The 9,647-nt window shown below is 42.9% G+C and overlaps 1 long non-coding RNA gene across 1 annotated transcript; it reads left to right on the top strand.

The window, feature by feature from the left end:
• The first annotated feature begins 4,401 nt into the window (after positions 1-4,401).
• On the top strand, positions 4,402-9,051 carry LOC121746339. Its single transcript, XR_006039021.1, has 2 exons — positions 4,402-4,996; positions 5,165-9,051. It is a non-coding gene; the product is annotated as an uncharacterized LOC121746339 (long non-coding RNA).
• The last annotated feature ends 596 nt before the right edge of the window (positions 9,052-9,647 follow it).

Below are 9,647 nucleotides of genomic sequence, written 5' to 3'. Positions count from 1 at the left end.
AAACACATGCAGGGGCTGAGTACTTGATGCACTCAGTGAACTCATGCCCAAAATACATTTTATCGATAAAGTTATGTCAAGCCAACGTTGAGTGAAACTCGGGTTTTACATTAAAAAAAATGCCGAGAAACACTAAAATCATTTCTATCGTAAAACATGGCTGCGCGGCCCATCATCATCATCCTCCATCGTGTACCATATCTGAACCATCATGTGAAACGAGAATGTGGCCACAAACTCGATCACTGAACCGGCCGACCCAAGGGACGGCTCACGATCCCCATCAGTGCACTAGCCTAAGTAGGGCTTAGACCCTAGTTAGACCGAATTCGTTAACCATCAAAGTCTAGTAGAACATTATTCTAGTAGACAATCAGATAGGCAATTCAAAACATAAAATACGGCATGACATAACATTTAAACCACCCTTATCTCACCATATACACATCATTGTAAATAAAGTACACATCAATCTTAAGAAAGAAAACATTTAGAATGCATGCACTCTAATTAAAGTCTTTTATCTCGTTTCTCGGTTTTCATGCATTTTTTATTATTCGGCGGCAGCCCAAGGCGTCGCGGGCGACGCCGGTCGGCCTCTTTCACCAATACTTCCTCCGTTGGCTCCTCGTATTTTCTCCATGGTATCGTATTACGAAGCCTCAAAATTATTCAAGCGCATAAGTAAATTATCGCGATTATCTCCATTCGAAAATTATATTTATTTCGGACTTGAGATATATTATTCATCCTTGACATTAATCAAGAATTACTTAAGAAATTCTCCACAATTAATTATTGGCCCAAAGATTTATTTAAAAGCCCCAAAGCTTAATTATTTCCCCACCTTATACCTCCAATTAATATATTAAAGCCCAAACAATTAAATGGAGCCCATCTTTAAAATTTATCCCAATTTAAATCAGTGAGGCCCAATTCAAAAAAACAAAAAGGCCCACATCCCTATTCTCTTCCCCATTCTATCTGTTTCTCTCATTCTCTCAATCTCCCTCTTTCTCTTCAACAATGTTTTTTCTACAATTGGTCACCGTCTCCGCCAATTCACTCCCCGTCGCCGGCCGCTGCTCACCGGGAAGACAAATTGCCGCTGCCACGGTGCTGTCAGCGCAGCCGTCGTCTGTCATACGCCGCCGCTACTGCTGCTGCAGTCGTCCTACCCCGCCGAAGCCGCCGTCGCAGAGTCCAGCCACAGCCGTCGTCTGTCGCTGTCTAGAGTCGCCGTCGCTGCTGTTCGCCAGCCGCCGCTGCAGCGAGAAGAGAGGACGCTGCTCGCTGCCCGCTGCCTCCCCCCCGAAAACACTCCGAACAGGCCCGGAACAACTTCGAACCACCCCGATTCAACCCGCAAGATAAGTTCTCATTGAAAGTTATATTCTTTTTGGCGTTTGATTTAAGGTGTTAGATTAAGTTGTTTGATCGGATTACTTGTGGGATTACTGTGTGATGATATGCTTTGTATAACAATGATCAAAGGGAAGGGATTATACCTTCGTTGCTATGAACTTGGTGGGATTGAAAGGGATGAGCTCCTTGGCTTGGCTTGGCTTGTCTTGTGTGCAATTGAAAAAAAACAGCAGTTTTTTTTCTTCAGCTTCTCACTCTCTCGTCTCTCTCTCTCACTCTCTGGATTTGCTTGAAATTTGCAGATGAAAAAAATGTACGTGGAAGTGAAGAAACTGCTATTTAACTTGTGACCTTTGATTGTAGAATTAAAGATTGGAAGATGGAAGGGTGGGAGGTGGAAGATGGAAAATCATGGAAGATTGAGAGGCTTAGAGTTGGCTTGGGGGAGAGAGGGAAGGATTTTGGACTTGTACAAAATTTAGGAATAAATTTGGCCCAACATATTATTTGTGGAGTTGGGCTCAAGTTGGGGAAAATAAGAGAGTTTGATGAACACTCTTTTAAAATTGTTAAGGACATTGGGACTTTAATTTATTTTTACTTGGGTCGGCCCAAGTTCTTATATATTTATTTTTGTTCGTTTCTTATATTGTTTTTCGTTTCCTTTCGTTTAGACAAATTATTATTTGTCTCGTAGTAACTTGGTGTTATTCCAAGTATTATAAAATCCATCTCATTCAATCATGCCAAGTATAGTAACATCAACATCATTACTTCAACGAGACTTTCAAGCACTCCTCCCAATAACCTCCATCATTTAAATAAAAGGGACGTCTCATTTCATACCAAGCATGTAAATACTATACTCCATTATAAAGAAAATAACCAGAAGCATAGCATGACGACAGAAATTCCTTTTAACTAATTCACAACATATATTAATTAGTACTTAAAAGGTACGGGCGCTACATTCTATCCACCTTAACAGAAATTTCGTCCCGAAATTTGCTCATCTCTAACAAACACTCCGGGCACTTCTCTTTCCTTTTATCCTCGAGTTCTCATGTAGCCTCCTCATAACCAGCATTGTTGTTGCTCGGGCACTCTTTGGCAAAGTGTCCGACTCCGCCACATTTGTAGCATACATTAGTCCCAATTCTGCATTCACCTAAGTGATTCTTTTGGCACTTGATGCAGGGAGGCGCTCTCTGACGGTACTCCCCACCTTGGTAGGGAGTAGCTTGTTTTCCCTTACCCCGTGCAGAGTTTGGGGTACCTTGGAACCTTTTGTTGTAAAAGGATTCTCGGTTCCAATCCCACTTTCTCTTTTCACGGAAATTCTGTTGTGGTGTAGGTGGTGTTGGAGTAGTAGGCATTGCTTCCTCCACATCCAAAGCACGAGACAGTGATTCGGAATACGAGAGCCTTCCACGGCATGCCAAAGCCATTCTTATTTCGTGCCTTGGACCAGCACAAAATTTCTCCGCCATTTTCTCATCGGTATTCACTTGTTCTGGTGCATAACGAGACATATCGCATAGGGCACGGTCATATTCAGTCACTGTCATCCGCCCTTGCTTCAGATAGTAAAATTCGGCCTCTTTAGCTTTACGGTAACTCCTTAGAATGTATTTATCATATAATTCCTCCTTGAAGTTTTCCCAAGTTAGGGCGTCCAGTTGTTCACGCGACATCGTTCGCTGCTTGGTCTCCCATCAATATTCTGCGAACCCAGTGAGCTGGTAGATCACGCAAGATAGGCGCTCCTGATCGGTGCACCTTAGGAATTTAAATATGCACTCTATGGCACGTATCCATGTTTCAGCCTTGGCCGGATCTCCCATTCCATCAAACACCAGAGGGCATTCTTTTCGAAATTCCTTTTCAACGTTTCGTTCTGGTTGTGGTGGTGGTGGTGGTCCCTCGGGTCCCACGCTACACTGGGTTTCATTACTGGCCTCATTTTCGTTATGAACCGCTGCACGTCTGGGAGGCATTCTGATTAATCACACACGTTAGTACAATTGTCTGAATCTTACTCCTCACCACACCACACCACACAACCTCTCAAAGTTATATTCTTTTTGGCGTTTGGATTTAAGGTGTTAGATTAAGTTGTTTGATCGGATTACTTGTGGGATTACTGTGTGATGATATGCTTTGTATAACAATGATCAAAGGGAAGGGATTATACCTTCGTTGCTATGAACTTGGTGGGATCGAAAGGGATGAGCTCCTTGGCTTGGCTTGTCTTGTGTGCAATTGAAAAAAAAACATCAGTTTTTTTCTTCAGCTTCTCACTCTCTCGTCTCTCTCTCTCTCTCTGGATTTGCTTGAAATTTGCAGATGAAAAAAATGTATGTGGAAGTGAAGAAACTGATATTTAACTTGTGACCTTTGATTGTAGAATTGAAGATTGGAAGATGGAAGAGTGAGAGGTGGAAGATGGAAAATCATGGAAGATTGAGAGGCTTAGAGTTGGCGTGGGGGAGAGAGGGAAGGATTTTGGGCTTGTACAAAATTTTAGGAATAAATTGGGCCCAACATATTATTTGTGGAGTTGGGCTCAAGTTGGGGAAAATAAGAGAGTTTGATGGCCCAACACTCTTTTAAAATTGTTAAGGACATTGGGACTTTAATTTATCTTTACTTGGGTCGGCCCAAGTTCTTATATATTTATTTTTGTTTGTTTCTTATATTTTTTTCGTTTCCTTTCGTTTAGACAAATTATTATTTGTCTCGTAGTAACTTGGTGTTATTCCAAGTACTATAAAATCCATCTCATTCAATCATGCCAAGTATAGTAACATCAACATTATTACTTCAACGAGACTTTCAAACACGCCTCCCAATAACCTCCATCATTTAAATAAAAGGGACGTCTCATTTCATACCAAGCACGTAAATCTATACTCCATTATAAAGAAAATAACGAGAAGCATAGCATGACGACAGAAATTCCTTTTAACTAATTCACGACATATATTAATTAGTACTTAAAAAGTACGGGCGTTACAGAAAGGGAGAAGGGGGAAGGAAATTTTGGGATGAAAGGGGGAAATGAGGAAGGATGTTCGGGTAAGGAGCGTGAGTTGGCTCAAGATGTGGCCTCGGTCTTGTCTTCTGGTTTCCAAGGTGATAAGGGGGGTGACCTTGAGGGTCAGGTTTGTGATGAGGGCCAGCCAGAGGTGTCCTTAGTGGAGTGTGTGGTAAGGAGGATGAGGGGGAGTTCATCTCCCAAAGGAGAAGGCAGGGAAGAAAGGGTCCTGGAGAGAGAGGTAGAAGGACAGTCTCATTAGAAAGAGAACAGAAAGGGCCGGGCGTGGCGACCAGGGGAGAAGGAAGCAGGGGTTCGTCTCCGAGACGGTTGGGAAATAGGTTCTCTCTTTTAAGGTCATGGGATGAGTCACTTGTTGAGTTAGGTAATTATGCCTCCTCTTGCCCCCCTCAATAATACCGGGTGCTTCCTAATGGTGACTTTGATTCTGAGGTTTATGAAGACGAAATGGATTGGGACATGGATGATGATCCAGATGGGGACCCTGGGACTTCTCGGAGGAGCATCCTAGATAAGAGAGGTTCGGTCCCTGAGCGTGTAAAGGGGCAGGATGATTCCAACAAACCAAAAAAGGTAAAGGTCCTTACCTTGGCTCCATCCCTTGAAGGTTGATATGTCATTTAATATCATGATTCGCTAGGGGTGTAGCGAACATCAACACCTAGAATATCATTAAGCATAAAGTTGTTGTGTTGGCTATAATTGAGCCACTAACTTGTCCGATACCTGATTTTTTAGCAGAAAGTTTGGGTTGCAATATAAAGGTGTTAACAGTAATGGACAGATCTGGATGTTCGCTGATCAGGGGATTGAGGTGGATGAATGGGATGATTCGGAGCAAATTCTTCATGCTCGTTGTGTCTCAACAATGTTACCAACTCCGTTCTTTATCTCAGTGGCTTACGGAAAATGCTCTAGAGTGGGAAGAATTCTGATGTGGAACAAACTCAGTAATTTAGCTGCGAGAATGGACATGCTCCCGTGGCTTGTGGGAGGAGACTTTAACATTTTTGTGTCGGAAGATGAAGGACAAGGTAGTAGTAATAACAGAACGAGGGAAATGCTGGAATTTGCGGAAACAATATGCGACTGCCAGTTATTGGATGTAGGGGCAGATGGACCGAGGTTCACTTGGTCGAGAGGAGAGATCTTTGAGAAGCTTGATAGAGTCCTTCTTAGTGAGGGGTGGGCAAATTTGTTCGAAGCAACTAGAGTATCTAATCTGCTGAGAATCCTATCGGATCATTGTCCACTTCTTAGTGAGGGGTGGGCAAGTTGCCCCCATTCCGGTTTCAGAATATATGTGTAAGGCACCACACATATTCTGGAAAGAGCAAGGCCACCATTCCTGAATTGAAGCTGGAAAGAGAGTACAGGGACATTTGGGTTGGTTAATGTTCAGATAAAACTTAGCAGGTTGAAGAAATGCTTGAAAATCTGGAACAGAATGGTGTTTGGAAATATTTTTGACAATCTTAAGAAGACTGAGATGGAAGCTCAAGATGCTATTCTGAATTATGAGCAGGACCCTTCTCCCCTATCAATAATGGAAATGCACAGAACAGCAGCTGAATACCTGCTTCGACTAAAAATGGAGGAAGGTTTCTGGCAACAAAAAGCGGAGGTGAAATGGCTGGCAGAAGGCGAAAGAAATTCTAAATTCTTTCAAGGATGGGTTAAACAAAGAAGAACAAAGGCAAGAATCCACATGATAGAGGATGATAATGGAATCCTTACTGAGGAGGGCCCTTGAGAGGACTCCGTCTGAGGAAGAGATCAGGAAGGTTGTATTTGAAATAAAGGCTGATAGTGCATCGGGTCCAGATGGTTACTCTGCCCTTTTCTTTCAGGCTTGTTGTGAGATAGTGAGGAAAGATGTTGAGGCAGTGGCTGATTTCTTCGCTGGGGCTAGCATACCAAGAGGAATTGCAATGAACATGATTGTGCTTATTCCTAAAAAGAAGAATCCCTCTAAGTGGTCGGAATTCAGACCAATAAGCTTGTGTAATGTGATGAATAAGATTATCTCCAAGCTTCTCTCCTCAAGAATGGCTCCATTGGTGCCAATGGTTACAGTTCCGAATCAATGCGGCTTCATTAAAGGGAGATTGATTAGTGATAATGTACTTCTGGCTAAAGAACTTTTTCATGAAGTTTGGAAGGGACCACAACCCCTAATATGGTGTTGAAGTTAGATATGGAGAAAGCTTATGACAAAGTTCGATGGCTGTTTCTAATAAAGATCATGAAGAAGATGAGTTTTTCAGATAAGTGGGTGTCTTTCATCGAGCGGTGCATTTCTTCGTGCTGGTTTTATATTCTAATTAATGGCTGTCTAGCCGGGTTTTTAAAATCTACTTGTGGTTTGAGACAAGGTGATCCCATTTCCCCCACGCTGTTTATTTTGGCGGCAGACTACTTATCGAGACTCTTGGACCGGCTTTTTCTGGGAAAAGAGGATATGATGTATCGAACAACAATGTATTCCTTTGGTGTTTCCCACTTGGCATATGCAGATGATATTATAATTTTTTCGCAGGCCCAGAGGTCGGCCATTTTGAAGATCTCAGAGTGTCTTAATCACTATATGGCGGTCTCGGAGCAGAGGGTAAATGTGGGAAAAAGCTGCTTCTTTGTAGATGAGAAATTTGATTCTTGGGTTGCAGAGATTACAGAGGCTAGTGGGTATCAGCAGGGGAGGTTACCTTTTACCTATTTAGGAGTCCCGGTCTATCGAGGCCGCAAACGTACTAACTTGTTTATGTTCATCCGAGACAGAATCTCAGAGAGAATTCACAGCTGGAGCCATAGGCAGTTATCCTTTGGGGGCCAGCTGACCTTGATAAAAAAATGTCCTTGGAGCAATCCTGATCCATATTTTTCAGGCTTTGGAGCCTACAAGGGGGGCCATGAAGAAGATTGAACAGGTCCTTGCGAGGTTTCTTTGGGGCTCGTGCTACACGGCAAACAAAACTCACTGGATCAAATAGGAGAGAGTTTGCTTGCCAACAGAGGAGGGAGGCCTCGGACTCAGACGTTTGGCAGATGTAGTTGAGGCCTTCAGTAACAAGATGTGGTGGAAATTCCCAGGAATCCCTTTGGGCAAGCTATATGAGGTGTAAATATTTCTCTATCTTCTTCCCACCGGTGCTGACTAAGTCTAAAAGGTTTATCCCGATGTGGAGAAGAATGTGTAAGGCAGGTCAGAAAACTCGTGGTTTTGTTAGATGGGTTCTAGGTGAGGGGAGGATCTGTTTCTGGTATGATACATGGCTCTCGGAGGTTCCTTTAGTAAACTACGTGGGGGAGGGAGTAGCTTTGCAGCCACAAAAGGTGAGTGATTTCTGGTGTGGAGAGCAGTGGGATGAGGAGGAGCTTTTGCGTTTGAACGAGGAGTGGGGCATGCCGCCTGAGGTGATAGAGCAGATCCTGCAGATTCCTTTTGACAGAAGGGAGAAGGACAGAGGGAGATGGGCTCTCACGCCTAGTGGGAACTTCTCGGTTGCTTCGGCATGGAATTTGGTTAGTTGTAGAGTGGAGAAAAAGGAGGTGCATAAGTCTATTTGGAACAAGTGCATTTTGCCAACAATTTCTGTCTTTCTGTGGAGGCTTCTGGCCAACAGAGTTCCAATTGATGTGAAACTCCAATGGAGGGGAGTCTCCTTGGCCTCGAAGTGCAGATGTTGTAATAAGCCGAATGAGGAGTCAGGATTGCACCTGTTCGTTAATGGTGATGCAGCAAAAAGGGTGTGGAGACGGTGTCAATATTGATGGCCGACTTCGATGGTGGCATAAATACTCGCATCCCCGACAGAAAAACCATGTTTGTCTCATTGTGCCTTGTCTCGTATTCTGGTTTATTTGATTTGGACGAAAAGAAACGATTGTGTTCATAGAGAGAAGAAATTTTTGGTGGAAAATGTGATTAGGAAGGTGGAAAACTATTTAAGAAACCTGGTGCTGTCAAAAGTTATATGGCCAGATCAGTGGGAAGATAGCTGCCCAGGGGAAGAGTTTGTCAACTTCTTCAGGTAGGGGAAGGTTCAGTGGAGACCGCCTGACCCTGGCTGAATAAAAGTGAATACGGATGGTGCCTTTCAACCTTCATCTCGGACTGTGGGGGGGGAGTGGTGGGTAACCAGTTTGGGGATATTGTGGTGGCCTTTGTAGCGAATATAGGGGTGGCTTCGGGGCTGGAGGCAGAAATGGCAGCGATATTGATGGGAATCTCTATTGCCAAACAACACAGAAATCACATTTGGCTGGAAACAGATGCGGAGTTGATTGTGGGTTCGATCAATTCCTCGCAGCTTGGTGCAGACAATGTGCGACATACTTTGGTAAGGATTAGAGCAGAATTGCGGAGCATTAGATGGAGAGTGTCTTACATTCCAAGAGAAGAAAATATGGCGGCTGATTTTTTGGTAAACTTTGGAGAGGAATATCGGATATGCGGATTTTCAACAAGGATTCTGTGCCTGCAAGGGCAGAAGCTTTTTGTAGTTTGGATAGTATAGGGATGCCTAGCTTCAGGGTTTGATAGTTTTTTGTTTTCTTGGATGGTTGTTGTTTGGTGTTTCTTTGTTTTTTGCCAAAGATGATCCACTTTTGGGAGAGTCCTTTGTAAATTCTTCGGTTGATATATATGGAATGAGGGTCCTATTTAACCCTCAACCGTGAAGGTGTTTATTAAAAAAAAGAAGTATACAGAGTAGGAATAGTATAGCTAAAGGTCAGTACTGAATATCGATCACGGGGTAAACAATCACAGACTGTCTACCTTCTACTAAACTTCATTCACTATTTGGAAAACCAAAAGTTTTGAGAATTTTGAAAATTAAAAACAATTTGAAAGCAAGAAAACAACTAATTGCAAATAATTGAAGAGGTAAACTATGAGAGATAAGAGAATTCCAGGGATGTGCGTTCACAGTTATGGTTATAGAAATCCCAACTACAATACCCTAGCACAGTTTAAACTTCGGTAGAACGAGTCACATAAGTTTTGCCCATGCGGCACAAGCATAGATTTTTTTTTTTTTTTTACAAAAACGCCCTTTGTGGGCGGGAGGTTTAGGCAGACCTCCAACCCGTAAAAATATCAAAATAAAATGTTCTAACAACATGATCTTAGCCCAAAAGTGACTAGGATCTAAGCAAGAACATGAAGAAGCCAAATAGAGGTCCCACAAGTCAGGATCATCTGTGCTATCGAGAAACGAAA

Source organism: Salvia splendens, chromosome 1 (assembly GCF_004379255.2).
Source record: "Salvia splendens isolate huo1 chromosome 1, SspV2, whole genome shotgun sequence".
NCBI lineage: Eukaryota > Viridiplantae > Streptophyta > Magnoliopsida > Lamiales > Lamiaceae > Salvia > Salvia splendens.
This window is presented reverse-complemented; position numbering and strand designations above follow the sequence as displayed.